The following is an 18,863-nucleotide window of genomic DNA, read 5'->3' on the forward strand; positions in this document are numbered from 1 at the left end:
TGTGTGTCTTGACATGTTTCTTTCCTGAAATACAGGCCTTTTGTTTTCAACTGTAGCCCCTGTAAAAGTGACTCTTTCATGGTGACATAAAGTTGAGAAAATTATCATTTGTTCCCTTTATTGCTGCTTTGTGATGTGTAAAGGTAGCCGGAAGAAGGGTTGCACTTTTTGTTTGTTTCTTTTTAAAGGGTTCTGTTTGTCAGCTATGTTAGAAATATTAGGCCCTGACTTCCTATTCTGTGCTGGTGGATTCCTCAGAAGAGTGGACATCCAGTGGGACTATGATATTACAAGAGAAAATGGATTGAAATCTGAGCAGTATGAGAGGAGAAGAGATTTTTATTAAGATGGTTTAAAACCTTTCATGTTGTTTTTTTGGTTTTGTTTGTTTGCTTTTATTAGCAAACAACTGCAACTTGAGACCACTGCTTCTTTTTCTGTCATCTAAGTCATTTAAGTCAGACTCCTGACAGATGCTTGAGAGAAGACTTTTTCTTCATCCCTGCACTAGAGGACAGAGAGAGTTTCTCCCACTCCAGTTCACAGAGTACTTCAGCAAAACAAGGCAAGAAAATTATTAACTACTACTTTGCCTGCTGGTCTCTGTGTATTCCATGGTGGGTATACACCTGTGCTCCATGTGCCTGGAGTCAGAGAATTCTTGAAAGCCGTGTGCCTTTGTTCTCCTTATGCCTCCAACTGAGGAGGTGAAGGACAGAGCGGACTGACCTCCTCTCCAGTTCCATCTTAATCACTGCATGGCCTGAGTCAGAACAGTCAGACCCAGGTTTGGGGGACCTGGCCTGACTCAGCAAGGAGTCTGCTTCCTGTGCCATGAGGTTTGACTTAGGAGCGAGGAAATCTGCTCCCACAGATCCCCCATTGAGGTCTTATCGGGAAGGCAGGGAACATTGTGATAAGCATGAGAAAGACCTTTCTCTAAGTTGACTTCAGAGAGGTCTGATTCAACTTAGCTTAAATTGAGCATAAGCATGAGAAAGACCTTTCTCTAAGTTGACTTCAAAGAGGCCTGATTCAACCTAACTTAAGTTGAGCAAGATCTTCCTGCTTAGCCCATGAGAATTTAGAATATCTTAAGTCTCAGGGTTATGACAAGAAAGTCCACAAATCCCAGGACTTTATCGGAACCGAACTGTACTCTGGCAGCACAGCAACGCTGGAACTGATGGCACCAATGAAAGGTGACTATTGGGAGATTCAACCACTGATGGTACTGGCACTGTTTCTCCTGACTGTGGCGCAACAAACTCTAACTGCTCCGCCTCCCCCACTAAGTAAGCCTCTTTTGCGAGAATGGCAGAATTTTACAGCAAACAAAAGGTCTACATTGTCAGCTAAACTTTAAACACTCATGTACTTGTGAGAGGAGAAATGTGAGAATCTTGTGCTGAAAGATTTCTTATTTGCTCAATCAGAAGGAGGAAGTAATAAATTTTCATAGACCTTCAGGCAGGAATAACTGAGGAGCAAAACCAGATCTGACATTTTCCTTTGCATATTTTGTTTTAATTCACCACACGAGTCATGGACTTGTTTCTTTTAAAACAAGTTTTGGGGTCAGGATCTTCTGAGTATCCTCCTTGGACTTGGGAGTCACTCAGCAATAAAATGGTATGCTTATAATTAAATCACTTAACTAGTGTTACATTTCAGAAAGTTTTTTTAATTTATGAAAACTTGCAGCAGAATTGCTTTGCACGTATACATTCATCAGCTGAAGATCCTCTCATTATATCGGCAACCTAGTTTGTTAGTAGCATGCTTGTTTCTCATTTTTACTTCATAATTCCTCAGTCAGAATCTGTGGTATAATCCTGCAGATGCTATAGTTGTGAGTGCCGAAAAGTGCTGCAAAATATACCTCTTTATATAGATTATGATATTGAGCTTCTCTAATGTTAACAATGAAAGACAGTTTGCTAAAGAGAGATACAAATGGGTAGGACTTTTTTTTTCCTTTAAAAAAAATCTTGTTTCAAATTACCAAGAACGTAATAGCCTTAGACAATGGATGTTAACAGATTTTTAAAGTTCTGTTTCATTGAGACTTTGTGCATATCAATTATAATGCAATGCATATATGTCCTGAAAAACATTAAGTATTCCTAAAAATGAGAGGACATCGAACAAGGAGGATGATTTGTACATTGAAACTTTCACAGTTTTGTACTATCAAGTAATGTATTGTGTATGTCAAGTAATAAATCTGATCAAACATTTGGGGGGGGACACCCAAAGTATTTACGCTTGGCTTTGCTAGTGAAACAAGAGGTGTGCTTATGTGGATTATTCAAAAACAAGCTGCTGTGTTGCATTCAGTATGTATGTGATACTATAATCCTAAAGCAAGTTATGGTACTACTAAAAATTTGGTTGGACTTTTCCTTGTGTTATTTGGACACATGTTTCTTTCTCATTCTTCCTTTCAAAGACTGTAAAGAGCAAATGTATATAAAATTGTTATATGTCATCCATTCCATGCGTAGGACCTGAAAGTTCAGCGTCTGGATATAATGTTAGACGTGAAATTTAGGGACTGAGCAATATACATACTGTCTAACAAGTGCCCACTCCACATCCATTGTACAATTTGCAATATAATAAAAACACAAGTGGTTTGTGGTTACAGATCTTTGTCATATGTATGTCTTAAATTGCCACAGTTGAAAATTATGATTTATTTCCCAAGGGAATCCAGAAATGTGCTTTTTCTGTGTATTCGTGGCTGTGGTTGTGAATGTCTTTTACTTCCTTAAAGTCCATTTTCTTTAACATATATTTAAAAAAAAAATAGTGCTTCGTATTTAACAGTCTGTATTGATATAGCACCCGTCATGCAATTATGTATTCCAGAATACATTACAAAAATAGCTAACTATAAAAACTAATTAGTGTGGAAAAGTCAGATCAAACGAAACTGCGGCTTAGACTTTAATAGGAATCCATATTCTGTAGAAGAAACAGTGGTGTGAAGACCATTTCAAAGCCCAGGTGCATAACAAACAGCATCTCTTAATCCAGGGATGCGTGGATTTGGAATTAGTAAGAATATGTGCTGTTGAATTATAGACCCCTCATAACATATGAGTTAGTTTCTCCAGAAGACTCTGGAAATGAGCCCGAGAATAGATTTTGATTCTATAAGCCACAAAAGCATGAGTAAGACTTGCCCTGTTAATTGGAGACATATGATTGGCAACATACCTGGAAATTGATTTTACTTCAGAGTATAAAAATACTTCCTTTTGACAGGCAATGTAAATCCTGTGGCAAAAAATGTAGGTTACCTACTGTACTATTAGCAGAAGTACTTGGCAACATTCATATTAAAAATAATATGGATACATTTCTATTTGTCTCACTTAGTTTGGATGGATAGTAACCTTTTATACCTCAGAATCTCTAGTATTGCACTTTTTACATGCTAGGCATAGCCTTAAAATCTCTTTACAATTAATAAATATCTAAGGTCCTGGCCCTGCAAAGATTTATGCATTTAGTTAACTTTAGACAAGTGAGCAGTCCCACTGAACTTAATAGGACTATTTATTTACATAAAGTTAGTTGTGTGTAAATCTTTGTGGGATTAAGGCCTAAATATATATTGTCATAAACAGATAGCTAAGGGTTAATGTCTCTTTCACCTGAAGCACCTGACCAGAGGACCAATCAGGAAACCGGATTTTTTCAACTTTGGGTGGAGGGAATTGAGTGTCTGAGTCTTTTGTCTGTCTGCCTGTTTTCTCTGAGCTTTGGAGAAGCAGTTTCTACTTTCTAGTCTTCTGTTTCTAAGTGTAAGGACAAAGAGATCAGATAGTAAGTTCTATGGTTTCTTTTCTTTGGTATTTGCATGAATATAAGTGCTGGAGTGCTTTGATTTGTATTCTTTTTGAATAAGGCTGTTTATTCAATATTCTTTTAAGCAATTGACCCTGTATTGTATCATCTTAATACAGAGAGACCATTTGTATGTATTTTTCTTTCTTTTTATATAAAGCTTTCTTTTAAGACCTGTTGGAGTTTTTCTTTACTTCAGGAAAATTGAGTCTGTACTCACCAGGGAATTGGTGGGAGGAAGAAATCGGGGAGATCTGTGTGTTGGATTTGCTAGCCTGATTTTGCATTCCCTCTGGGGGAATAGGAAAGTACTTTTTGTTTCCAGGACTGGAAACAGAGAGGGGGAATCACTCTGTTTGGATTCACAGAGCTTGTGTCTGTGTATCTCTCCAGGAGCACCTGGACGGGGGAAGGGAAAAAGGATTATTTCCCTCTGTTTTGAGACTCAAGGGATTTGGGTCTTGGGGTCCCCAGGGAAGGTTTTTCAGGGGGACCAGAGTGCCCCAAAACACTCTAATTTTTTGGGTGGTGGCAGCAGGTACCAGGTCCAAGCTGGTAACTAAGCTTGGAGGTTTTCATGCTAACCCCCATATTTTGGACGCTAAGATCCAAATCTGGGACTAAGGTTATGACATATATTATAAAAGTATTTCTCTGGAGATGAATAGCTAATTACTGATGCTCAATTCTATGATCTTTCCAGGGGGGTATTGCATAGGGAAGGACTGCTGTATCGGGCTATTTGTTTAGAAAACTCTAATTGAAAAATTCATAAATACTTGAGAGAATCGGTATAGAAGGTTAAGTTTGAGCCTCAGTCTTCAACAAAGAACATGGTTAACAAACTGCAAATATAGACCTATAACCAGGCATAGAAATGTACAATATGATTGCAAGGGACAGTGATTCCATTGCTTGTCTCCATCTTTCCATACCTTGAGAACTAGAAAGGCTTCATAAGCAGGAACATCCAGTCTGAGATGCCACAGTCCCTCTGTATGTGAGTGTGTGTAGCTGTCAAATCTCACCTGTAAAATGAACTTATTGAGCAGCATAGCAATGAGTTAAATAGAATGTTGTACAAAATTATGTGTCTCATGGATATTTTGACTTTTTACATAACTTTGTGGGCAATGGTTCTTCTATTTAAAAAAAAAGTAAATCTCAGCAATAGTAATATCATAGTTCTTCTTTGGACCTGTCCTTTTCTTCACCTCTCTAACTGGCATGTTTCCCTATCCTCTTCTACTCCTCTTTGTACCCTGTGATTTGTTTTGTTATAATTGTTTTTCCCTCTTTTAAAGTACAATGACAAAAAGAGTGTTACTTATAGTTGAGTCTCCCCCACAAAGGGACTTGTTCTTGTCATGTCAATTTCAAATGTAAATGTCATTGTAATGCTTTTTTTAACTTCACAAATCACATTAATTGAAACTATAAAAATAAATTTATAAAACTAAGCATGCACAGGAAAATAACCCAAATGAGTGAAACAGATGGGCAGCAGGGAAACTGGTTGTTTTGGGGATTTCTTTCCCCTTTAAACTCCATATACATTCTGATATAGTTATCCTTCGTGACCTTATTTAGGGCTAAAACAAACAAAAATGGTGCTGTGAGTTATCTCTGAAGTGGTTTCCAATTCCAAATGATCTGAAAAATAAGATCATTTCCCTCATTTATTTCTTCATGCTTCTATTTGTTCTAGCTTCCCTCCCCTGCACCCTCCATTCAACAGCTAATCAGCTAGTGGACCATGTTTACCAAGTTCTGAGTGTGTAGATAGTCAGTGATTTTCCAGTTGTTAATTATAATCTTTAGGTAGATGACAATAAGTCCTCAGTCTTTTTTCACAGATGAGCGTGTATTAATGGGGAAAAGGAATGATTTATATACTCTTTAAGTATACAGGCAACTGCAGGTGAGATTGAATGACTTGTGAAGAACAGTGTCCGATTGATTATAAGAGGAAATATAAATGTTACTTGGATGCTAGTTTGTGTAGAGTGCTAGTTCTGTAGTCACCTTGTAATGTATTGGCTAATAGAGCTTGGTTTGAAAAGTAGAAAAAAAGTGCAGAAAATTTAATGTCTTAGATTAATAGAGTACTTGATCCAGCCTCCTTTTTGTGACTGGTTTCTACAGGGCTAAGGTACTAGACTCTCTCTTTTGCATCTAGTAGAGTAGGCTATATTTTTGGAGCCAAACATCCTGGGTTCTTTCCCCGATGCTGCATGTGCCTGGTTTAGCTGATGACCAGTGTCCAGGGGCGGCTCCAGGCCCAATACGCCAAGCGCGTGCTTGGAGCGGCATGCCGTGGGGGGTGCTCTACCGGTCATGCCTGCAGGAGGTCCACCAAAGTGGTGGGATGAGTGGACCACAGGACCAGCAGACCCTCTGCAGGCACGCCTGCGGGAGGTCCACCGGAACCGCCTGCCGCCCTCCCAGCGACCAGCAGAGCGCCCCCCGCAGCATGTCACCCTGCTTGGGGCGGCGAAATGTCTAGAGCCGCCCCTGCCAGTGTCTTGTGTGTATAGAACATATTGCTGAATTTGAAATCCTGCAAACCTCAGATGCTTGGGATAGGCTATATATAACTATCTCTCTCTGTGATCATATTATTTCTAGAGGCTACTCCATAATTTATACAAGATCATGGAGAGCTCCACTAGTCCACAGGGAAAACTTTACATGGAAACTAAAAGTCCAGGGTTCTACCTTCATTAATGTGTGTGAGCAGATGACTATTATATATGTGTCTACAGCACAGGGATTCAATACAAGTGAAATTATCATTGCTAGGCACATTCAAACATCCTTAAATGTCAATTTCTGAGCTAGTGTCATGTGATAGCTGTAAGAGTAATTTTTGTTAATGAAAACATATTGTGTTTAAAAGTGAAGTAAAACCTAGTATTAATATTATCTGTATATGTATATTGTGACTACAGGTGAGCAGGAAACAGTTTTCCCATCCCATGAAAATTTTTGAGATCTAGAAAAATGTGTCCCTGGCCCAAATTGGGATGAAAAGTCAAAATCTCAAAATTTTTCACAAACTGAAAATAAATAAATAATTGATTCAGGTCAATTAATAGGTTTTGTTTTGATAATTTTTGTTTTTATTTCTATCATTTTTTGAATTTTTTTTACTATAGCTTAAATTTCAAAGCAAAAACTCATTTTGAACTAGAAAAACAGAATTTTTTGTTTTGAAAATATCAAAGTGAAACATTCCAGTGATTTTAAAAACTTTTTTAATTGAAAATTTTGTTAAAAACAGCCCTTTCCTATAAAAAATTTCAGTTTTGAATAAGCAGCATTTTCTGACAAAGAAACATTTTTGTCAAAAAACTCCATATCATAATAAGGACCATGATTTTCAAAAGTTGAAGACTAAAGCTTGGCTCCTCAGTCTCATTTAGACAAAGCTTCTGTCGGTCTCAGTGGGACTTCTAGAGTAGTAATGTGCTAGTCAACATTAGTAAGGATTTTAGAAAAGAGCATAAAATGAACACCAACTGTGGTAAGAATGCATGACCTAATGTTACACTAATATCAGGTTAGTTTGCTTAAATCTTAGTCTCCAAATTGTGAATATAGTTATTAATATAATTCTTTGAATGTCTGTCTCTCTGACATTCCTCCCCCTCCCCCTCCGTCTCCATTTTGAAAAGATTATCACAGACATAGAAGACAGTAAGGAATGGCTTACTGCAGTAGCTACTTAAAGCAGTTTCCAAAGTTAACCATCCATGTTATTAATAATGCCTTGCTTTATTAAATAGTGATCATTCTAAAAAACCTGCATGATTTTTTTAGCTCCTATTTTGCATTTCTCTCAATTTGAACAATGAAAATGATTTATCAATTTCACTTCCTAGTTCCTGGTTATCGAATATTCTGTATAATGTTTCAGTGTTCATGAACTAGTATTTTATTAGACATATTCTAGTATACAACACTGCAGTGTTTGGGTTGGTGGTAATATAGGAGAATGTCTGTATTTTAAAAAGCAGATGTACAACTGCTTCTGTTAGAGTTATGTTAAAAAAAAAGTAATGTTGTGGAAACATTTTGGTTGATCTGAGAATTAGAAAAAGTTTATTTTTACAAAATCTACATTTTAGACCAAATGTGACCTGCCATTATCTCTTTAAATAATCAGTGTCTCAGATATGATAGTGTACTTGTAAGGATAATTTTATAAATAAATGATGTTCACACTTCAACTATAGGCGTGACTTTTTAAAATCCCTATGTACTGAACAATGCAATAAATACAATAATTACATATTTTAATAGAGAAGTTTTATATTTTTAATACCAAACATCATAAAATAAAGATGAAAAAAGAATATAAATTGAATTGTGAATAATCCAAATACATTTTTATTACAGTAAAATATATTTCTTTAAAAAAATCTGGGGTTGGACATTTCAAAGCATAATTAAAATAAAAATAAAAAACAGTGCTTGTAGTGTTCAGTGGTGGCATAGTTACTGTCATTATATTATTTTTGTTTGTACTTGTGTCTTTACCATTTCTTATTATTAGTGGGCTCTGTTTTTGCTACCACTATTTTGTCTGCTCCTTCATTTGAGAAGTAAGTGAATAGTGTCCAGAACAAACAATGCTCAACTTAGTCTTATATCTGTCTCTTTTCTGTAGGTTTATCAGTGAGTGGAAACCCTATTTGCATTGATTTGATAGTTCATTTAGTAAAAGATTCCCGCTTTTATCTTCCTCTTTTATTTCCAAACGTCCTTGTGAAGTCTGAGCCAATATTGCTTTTTCACTTTCAAGTGGTCAGAGCTAATGGCAGACTTCTGCTGTCACAGGAATTCTGTTTGAAATGCTGCTAGCAATATTTAAACCAGGATTTGCACAGGGCCTGTTTTTGTCATTAATTGCAGGGCATTCTGTAGAGCAGCAAACAGAGCAGTCACATGTAATAGACATTATAATAGTAAGTCAGGGCTTCATTTTTTCTTATAAGCATGGCTGGTAATTGTCCTTTGCCTTTATGCCTCCCCTTATTTTATTTCCTTTCTAAAGACATGTCGTGTATGCTTATGTGTGTGTATTGGCCAGGTTTTATTTTTCAGCTGTTTGATCCAGAGAATCATTTTGTATCACAATCTCAGACTCTGCACTAAATATTGCTAAAAACTTCAATGTATTTAGTAATCGGCCACAAAGGGGGAGACATGTTTCATTTGAGATATTCTGTCTGCCTGGAAAAAAATCTGCACGGGCCTGTGCTTTGATTAGAAATGGTCAGAAATATCTCACTTATGTAAGACTCCAGCCACAATAGAGATGTGATCCTCTGGTCTGTTCCAGCTGCTTTGGGGCCATTCCAGGATATGAAGTATCCTTAGAGCTGGCTTAACAAGCAATTTGAGGATTTCCCTTGAATCCAGGGAATCTCTGAGCGGAGTAGTAGCTCGTACACCACCATTCCTTCCTGGCCCTCAGTGCAGGGGATGTGATAGAGGAAAAAAGATGGAGAAAGTACACCAATATCTTAGTGACCTCCGGTTGCCAAATCAGAGTGGCCATGAGGTGTCTCTAATTTAACGTGGAGGCTGTTGGTTGCATCCTCCTGATCTGGGGGCTCTCTGGCCATAGTGGCTTAAAGCCACGTGTCAGTCCTCCCCCTGACCTGCGCTGAGCGCAGCTTGTGTGCAGCTCAAGAACTGGGCCTAAAACTTGAAATAATGAAATATTTATTTTTTAAATAACTGTGCAATGAAAATGTGTCAGCATTTTCTACTAGTATTATTCACAGCAAATTGTTTGCTCCTCTGTATCAGAAATTACCATCTGGAAATGTAATTAAAGATCAAGGTTGAAATCCTAGCCCCTTTAAAGAAGTGGGAGTTTTGTCATGGGCTTCAGTGGGGTCAGGATTTCACCCCATGGTTTGAAAACCTTTTTCAGCAAAACAGGGTTAGTTGGGGTGGGCTGCAGGGTTGGTTGAAGAGATCTGCCAACTTTCGTAGCTTGAACTGCAAAGGTATATTTGGAGCCTGCTACATGTTGCATAGCTGTGTCAGAGAGTTTTAATTCTGTCTTATCGCAAGTTTACTACTACTACTACTACTAATATTTTCACTTATTTGAGATCTGTCATCTAAAATCCTTTACATATTTTATTAAACTTTGTTTAATTAAGCCTTTTAGGAGGTAAGTAGCAATTATCCCCAGTTTACAGATGGGTAAACTGAGACACAGAGATGTTAGCATTTATATGCTATTTTTCACAGATTATTTATTCACCCTCAGCACTGGGGTGTCTGAGGCCCTTCCAGTAAAGCAATAAGAAACATGACCAATGTGTTACAGGAGGGTTGATCTTTCTCTCATCCTCTACAAAGGGGGAAAATTGTATGTGCAGTGTGATGGTTGGTTGGTTTATACGTACACTGTGCTATAGGGATCATTAGATATTCTAGTCGGACCTTGTATATAAAACAAGTGGTCATGGAATTGTATTGAGTTATTCCTGTATTGAGCCCTGTGCATTTATGATCAAAGAAATGTGGCTTGCACTTGGACTTTTTTTCAGAAAGCTTTCCAGGGGAAAGAGCCAGGACAAGAACCCAGCATTTATGACTTCCAGTCACATGCTCTAAGACCATTTTGTTTGGGTACCTTGCTATTATTTACCAATGCTAAATAAAACAATAGATGCAGATTTTTTTTGTCTCTTGCAATGCAAGCTATTGTGAAATCAAATCTTTGTGGAAAAATGCTAGAAATTTGCCACATATAAATTTAAAGACCAGCACAAGAGAATATTCATTACTCTTTGTTATGCTCATCTAGTAAAATATGCACTTTTTCCTATGTACAAACAGTCTGGGCAGAAATAAAGATAGCTTACCTATTTCTTTTGTGTTGCGGTGGAATGTTACATTCCCTAGTCCCCCAGTGCTGGTATACATCTTGATTGATGTTAAGTAATTAAACCAGACTCCAGCTGCTTAGTGATTCAGAAGCACAGGGCTCCTGTGATGTAATAACAATGAGCAGCTCCACACTTACTAACTTCTATCATTTTGTTTTTCACACCATGCAGAGTAATAAGTGCAAAAACTTTTTGTGAGGAGTCAATAAAAGTGTTCCATTTTTATTTAGTATTTTGCTGAGTTAAATTTATGACTATCTTGATCCAGAATTAAAATTAAAAGCATAAATAAAGATTTTGTTTATTTTAGTTATAAGGATAACCTTATTTATCCTTTACATGTGATGGATACAACAGACTACTTCAAATACTGCATGTTTATAGCTTTAAGATGTGTTGGGTGCTAAACACTTTTGAAAAAAGTGCTTCCTGTGTTCATAAAAAGTTACTTCAAGTAAATTGAGCAGGAGGTTTTAAAATGCTTTATTAATTGTACAATAAATAGCAGCTTACCAAGCTTGTGACCATAAAATATATATTATGAAGTTACAAAATGTGACAAGCAATTAAATAGTGCTAATACTCATGCTGGGTGGTATGAATTGATGTATACGAGCATATGCTATATGTACCAAATTAAGATAATGTAACAAAGATTTGTGGAATGGCTGTGAAGGCTCTGTAATAGGAGTATCTCTTGGATATCAATACAATATGTAGGAATCCAAATCAATATCAAAATCAGAATATAAACCAAAATATATACTTGACCAGCAGCACTTTAGTTTATTATCAGATACAGAACTATTTAGTAACAAAAATTCTCATCTGTCTAATCTGATTGAATAAAAAACATATAATGTGGATTGGAGAGGAGAGTTTTGCCCCTAGTACTAAACAACATTTTAAAAAATATTTTAAACTATATCTTCTCAGAGAATAAGAAGGATGAGGGACATGGGCAACAGTGTAAATATAGACATGTTTGTAACATAGATGGAAAACAAAGCATTACATGTCACCATACAGTGAGAATAGTACATTTAACATATTATTGCTCTAACCCAGGAGTAGGCAACCTATGGCACATGTACTGAAGGCAGCACGTGAGCTGATTTTCAGTGGCACTCACACTGCCCGGGTCCTGGCCACCAGTCCGAGGGGCTCTGCATTTTAATTTAATTTTAAATTAAGCTTCTTAAACATTTTTAAAACCTTGTTTACTTTACATAAAACAATAGTTTAGTTATATATTATAGACTTATAGAAAGAGACCTTCTAAAAATGTTAAAATGTATTACTGGCACGCGAAACCTTAAATTAGAGTGAATAAATGAAGACTCGGCACACCACGTCTGAAAGGTTGCTGACCCCTGCTCTAACCATCTAATTCAATGACCAAATCCAGCCTTGAAACGGTGTGACAATAAACGGTGATAGAATGAGTGGCCTAAGAAATCTTTATCTTATAATACTTGGACAACATTTCATTTCAAATGTATTCTACCAGAGAGCATCGTTTATAGCAAAGTGCAATAGGTTGGAAAAATGGAAAGGAACGGCTGATTTAAATATTGCTGAATAATATAATGAATAGAGCAGAAAACTGAAAGAATAAAAAGCAGTATTGGTCTACAAGGAAACAATTTGGAAAGATGCAAATGGTGTAGTTTACCTATTGTAATAATAGTGTAGGTAAAGTTAATGTAAACAACAGTGTAATTTTGAAATAAATTGCCAACTGTGGGATCTGTGCATGGAACAGGACTAAAACTGGCTAAAATATCTTGCATAGAAGTTGTGACTTTTCTACAAATCACATCCCACTGAGTTTTACAGTGACAGATGTACACTGTCATTACAAAGGTTTTTTTTTTCATTTTTCTTCTAAAATGTATTTTAAGAGGGAAGAAATATGAACACAAGTTGATACTTAAAACTTCATCCCCAAAAAATCCCTTTTTAAAAAATCTACTTCTTGAATAAACACAGTTGCATAAGAGCCCACTTCCTAGTACATGAGCATTACACCAAAATACAGCCAAATAACATAGGTCTCTGTGACACAGAGGTAAAATAATATTTGTCAAACTTGGAAACAATTTTTCAAATTCCTTAATGTGGCACCTCCAAAATTTTGCTTCCTCTATTACATCAAGCATTACATATTACCCAAATACCATACAAGTATAATCTGATTTGCCATCCCATATTTCATTGGACTGCCACAGAATGCAATCTTTTTTATAGGTTTGTGCTGTTCCCAGTAGGACAGGGCCATAATGCTGAATCTATGAAATAAAGAAAGGAATACATTGAACACCTCCTCTTGCACTACTGTACCAGAAATCCCCTCGTCACGCTGTCTGGAGTAGCTCACAACCAGGAGGGCTGTACTCAGGACAAACTGTCAAAAGAAGGGCAGACACCCCAAACTGGTTGTGTGTTCTATAATATTTCATCAACCCAGTAATACATTTGAATTCTAAGATCACTGTAACAGTCTTACCATGGAGTCACAGGCAGCCCATTTGGGCTCTCCAGTCTATTTTGCCATCCTGGCAAGCTGGACTTAATGATAAATGATCACTTACACCAAAAATCACAGGTTGCTTCCAGTCCCAAGGGACCAGTCACTTACCCCAGATCTCTGACCAAAAAGAATGCCTATAGCCAATCCTATAGTAAACTAACCAAAGGTTTATTAACTTGGAAAAAGAAATGAGTTAATTATTTACAAGTTAAAGCAGGCAGCATATATGTGCTACTGAGTTCAGTCTATGGTTCTAAAAGGTGACGTGGTAATCAGTCAGCACTGAATGTCTTTTCAGGGCTTAACCCACGTCAACCGTAGGGATCTCTGCTTTTTTTTTCTTTTTTTTTTTTTTTCCTGTTTTCTTAGCTCCAGCTCTTACAAGAGTCCAAATGACAAAGATTAAAAATCTTCATGTCAGCTATTTTTATTTCCCTTTTCCCGCATTCAGAAACATGGGACGTACTTCTCCATGGGTGGATCGGGCAATCAGAAAAGCCTTTGTCTTATGATGATCCACTTAATTTTTGATAGTCCTCCTGAATGGATGAGGAGAGCCACTCTTCGTGTCTGAGTTCAAAGCAGGCATTTTTACAATTTATAAAACAAACATATATTTTACCTTGTAGCATGGAATATAGACATTACAAGTGAGATTAATGCAGGCAGCAACTTACAAGCATTTCATAGAGTCTAAACACTAAATACTTTCTTATAAGACTAATACCTGTTTTTAACAAAACTAACATACAGGTGAGCTGGTTTGGTTTCCAGCTATGAGTTTGTCAGTTCTTAGCTAATGTCTAAAGCCTTAGAGTTGGCACATGATTTACCAGCATCACACCCCTCACAATGCTGACATTTTTCCGTGTCCTTTTTCAGCTATTGTTGATTTGATTGTTTGTAGTGTTGAAATCTCCAGTATTCTGAATTCAAACAGCATCATGGTTACTAATCCATTCCACCGTGCTCTCTGAGAGATCCCTGAGGCTGCTTTTAAGCAGTTACTCATCTGTCCAGAAAGCGCACTTGTGTCCGGTTCTGCACGTTTCTGTCGTGTCACTAGTCCTACCAGTTATAGCGACTGTGTGGATTGCCATGGTATCCCTATTCTGATGACATTCAGGTGGAAGCCTCTTTGGCATCACACCCAGATAGTATGGTACATTTTTCTCCGCTTTCCTAATGTTTGGCTAAAATGAGGTCTTGGACAAGAGCGATTGAGCCAAAGTTCAGTCCTGACATGACCAAACTGATGCTGGTATGTATGGAAAGCTTGTAGAAGGTGAGCTAGAGGTGATATGCCCACTCCTTCTTCTCCACGAGTTCTGAATGTTGGGAGGGCTTCTGAACCCTTAGATATTTCTGGATTCAAAGGTTAGTGCTGGCAGTTTCCAGAAATGTTTTCCCATTTTCTGGCCAGTAGGTTGTGACATTTCCTCTCTAATATAGAGTTTGTTGTAGTTTATGGTCTCCCAGTTAGGCTACTGTAATGGAGATATTCTTGGAGAAAACTTGGTAGCATCAGCTTGTGCAGAGTATAGTTGCCTGCTCTCTTAGTAGTGTTAATGAGATTTAACATATTACACCTGCTGTCTGAACTGTGTGCTGGCTTTCAAATTGCTTCCAGGTGCAATTCTAATTGTTGATTTTTGATCTCGAAAACCCTCTGTAATTTGGCTCCTGGCTACCTGAGACAACAGCTTTCTTTCAGTGTACTATAAAGGCAACTAAAATGAATCTTTTCAGCATTTTCACTACTCATATCTAGCTTTGAGCTATGAGAAAAGGAGGCAAGATATTTTCAGTGGAAGGCCTTTGACTTTACATTTCTTTTTCCCTACTTGACCAACAAAACCTAAACTTATTATTATCCTAGAAATGTAGGGCTGGAAGGGACCTTGATAAGTCATCATGTCCAGTTCCCTGTGCTGAGATGAGAGCAAATAAACCTAGACCACTCCTGACAGGTGTTTGTCCAACCCGTTCTTAAAAACTTCCAATAACAGAGATTCCTCCATTGGAAGCCTATTCCAGAGCTTAACTACCTTTATAGTTAGAAAGATTTTTCTAATATCTAACCTAAATCTCACTTGCTGCTGATTAAGCCTATTATTTTCTGTCCTACCTTCATTGGCTGTGGAGAAATGTATTTGAAGGCTGTTATCCATTTTTTTAACCTTTATAATGTATTTGAAGGCTGTTATCCATTTTTTTAACCTTTCCTCAGGTAATGTTCTCTAAACCTTTTATCATTTTTGTTGCTCTCCTCTGGCCTCTCTTCAGTTTGTCTGCCTCTTTCCTAAAATGTGGCACTGAAAATTGGACAAAGTTCTTCAGCTGAGGCTTCACCAGTGCTGAGTAGAGCAGAAAAATTACTTCTTATATCTTGCCTATGACACTCCTGTTAATATATTCCAGAATGTTAGAGATTACATATTTTTCACAACTGCATCATATTGTTGACTCATAATTAATGGGTGATCTACTGTAACCCCCAGATCCTTTCCAGCAGTACTACCAACTTGTCAGTTATTCCCCATTTCATAGTTGTGCATTTAACTTTTCCTTCCTAAATGAAGTCATTTGCACTTGTTTTCATTGAATTTAATCATGTCAATTTCAGACCAATTATTCAATTTGTCACAGTTGTTTTGAATTCTAATTCTGTTCTCCAGAGTGCTAGCAACCTCTCCCAATGTGGTGTCATCCAAAAAATTTATAAGCATAATATCCACTCCATTATCCAACTCATTGATGAAAATGTAAGATAGTACTGGGCCCAGGATTGATGCCTGCCTGATCCCACCACATATACCCTTCCAGTTTGATGGCAAACCACGGATAACATTCTTTGTGCCTTTCAAACAGTTATGCACCCATCTTATCAGCATTTCATCTAGAGCATATTTTCCTAGTTTGCTTATGGGAATGTCATGTGGGACTGTGTCAAAAGCCTTGCTAAAATAAAAGATCATCACATCTACTGCTTAACCCCCATCTAATAGGCAACCAACCCTGGCCTTCAGGATGCAGCATAGAGCACAGCTTTAATCTCAAAAGGTTAATAGAAAGATACACTGAGATGGTATTAAACAAGTTCACTTTAGTTGGCATTGGTCACCACATTGTTTTCTTTATTGTATTTGTACTTGTCCAGAGACTTGGTTATGGCTACATTTTATTTTATACATTATAAAATAAATAAATAATGATTTCCTTGGCTTTAGATGTTTTTACACCTTTCTTGGGGGAAAAGAAAGTTCAAGCCCCATGTTTGAATAAAATGATTTATGATGAGTTACTTTTCCTCTGCTGTCTAAATATGCTCTTTTGTATTTGCTGTCAATCACCGTATCAGGTAAGAACAGAAGCTAAAAATCACCAACAAGAGATCTACCTGCTGAGGGGTCTTATCTTTGGCACTTGTTAGGTGATGTTTGGAAGAAGAGCAAAAAATAAAATAGACCACAAATATAGTGCACTGGGCCAGTTGTGTAATATTGTATTATTGGAATGCATCTTAATCTACATCCTTTGTTGTTTGCTCTGGGACTAAATTATTTTCCCCTTTGTTACAATAAGGATTATTTATAATTTTCCCTTATCTTGCTTTTATGTTACCCACATTAGGGCTCCTGTCAGGCTTCAAGGACACTTTCTTTCCCACCACACTGTGTGAGTTTTTGTTGAGGTGTCTGAGGTTCCACACAGCCATTCTTCAATACTGAATCTGGGTGCAGGTCTCAAATTTGCTAATTTATATTACATCACTTCCATTTTGAAACACATAAATAATCTTAAAATCATCATACACTATAGAGAGCAAGTTTGAATGATCAGAGCTTGCCAGTGTTTGTGCATTTCAGTTTACTTGGGTTCTGGAATTATATGTTGACCAATATTATTTGTAACTGGCATTTTACTCTTAGTATACATGGCACTGTAAGGATGTGCTGTGTGCCACACTTCACAAGTCCCACCCTTTTAAGAGCTTGTAGTCTAAAGGCAGGAATATAAATAAAACAGTCCAATATTAAACATACCTATTAGGTTTATGACCATTGTAGCTTGGAATGCATCTCAGAAAATAGGCTATTATAAATATTTTGAGTGCAAGAGCAGGAGTTTGCCATACATTAGTAGTGGTAGCATGGGCGGCGATGGCACGTCTAAGCCATGCCAAGTATGTACACAAGGGTTTCGGGCAGGTTTGTACTTGTCATGGTTAAGCTGGACCCCTGCTGCTGCTACCCAAGCTCCTGCAGCTACACTATTTATACTCGCTCTAGCTCTTGTCAAGCTAGTGCAAGGATGTGTGCACGAGCTGGGAATCACACCCCTGGCTTGAGGTGTCACTGTAGACTGTGTGTCGCTGGCAGAGGGGGAGAAGCTGAGGGCAAGAAGTATGGTGATTGGCTGACACAAGGAGGATGTAACGGGAGTTCTTTGCAAAGAACCGAGAGGGGAAACTGAAGATGAGACCAGAACATCAGAACCTTTGCTGAAGAGCAGAGGTTAGGCCTGTCTGCACTCTGCATAACAGTGCAAAGAAAGTATATTTGTTATTGGGGCTGAGCAAATTTCAGGATTTCCATCCTGTGGGAAATCTGACATTTCAGAGTTTTGTTCTCATCCTAGATCAAGTTGAGAAGCAGAAAATTTGAAAATTTTAATAGAATGGAAATTAAAAATAAAATAAAATTCAGAAATGTTGAAACATTTTATTTCAAATTTTTTTGACCTAAACAAAACATTTAAACACTCGCAAAGTCAAAATGTTTGATTTTGGTTGGTTGGATGTCTTCAAGTCACCGGGGCCTGATGAAATGCATCGTAGAATACTCAAGAAGCTGACTGAGGAGATATCTGAGCCATTAGCGATTTATCTTTGAAAAGTCATGGAGGACAGGAGAGCTTCCAGAAGACTGGAAAAGGGCAAATATAGTGCCCACCTATAAAAAGGGAAATAAGGACAACCTGGGAAATTACAGACCAGTCATCTGAACTTCTGTACTCAGAAAGATAATGGAGTAAATAATTAAGCAATCAATTTCCAAACATCTAGAAGACAATAAGATAAGTAACTGTCAGCATGGATTAGATGGATTAGTCAAGAATAAATCATGTCAAACTAATCGGATAGCTGTCTTTGACAAGGTAACAAGCCTTGTGGATGGGGGTAAGTGGTCGTTGTGGTATATCTTGACTTTGGTAAAGCTTTTGGTACTGTCTCACATGACCTTCTCCATTGCAACCTAGATGGAGCAACTATAAGGTGGGTGCATAATTCTTTGGAAAACCATTCCCAGACAGTAGTTATCAGTGATTCACAATCATGCTGAGAGGGCATAATGAGTGAGGTCCTTCTGGGATCAGTTCTGGGTCCACTTCTGTTCAATATTTTGACCAATGATTTAGATAATGGCATAGAGAGTACACATGAAGTTTATTGATGGTACTAAGTTGGGAGGAGTTGCAAGTGCTTTGGAGGATAGGATTATAATTCAAAATTATCTGGATGAACTGGAGAAATTGTCTAAAGTAAACAGGAT

At 37.4% G+C, this 18,863-nt stretch overlaps 1 protein-coding gene across 1 annotated transcript in view; it reads left to right on the forward strand.

The window, feature by feature from the left end:
* The window catches only part of KCNQ1 (potassium voltage-gated channel subfamily Q member 1), a 570,329-nt gene that overhangs the window by 216,472 nt on the left and 334,994 nt on the right, over nucleotides 1-18,863 (forward strand). The gene's annotated exons all lie outside the window — the stretch shown is intronic.

The sequence above is a fragment of the Gopherus flavomarginatus genome, chromosome 5 (genome assembly GCF_025201925.1).
Source record: "Gopherus flavomarginatus isolate rGopFla2 chromosome 5, rGopFla2.mat.asm, whole genome shotgun sequence".
Lineage (NCBI taxonomy): Eukaryota > Metazoa > Chordata > Testudines > Testudinidae > Gopherus > Gopherus flavomarginatus.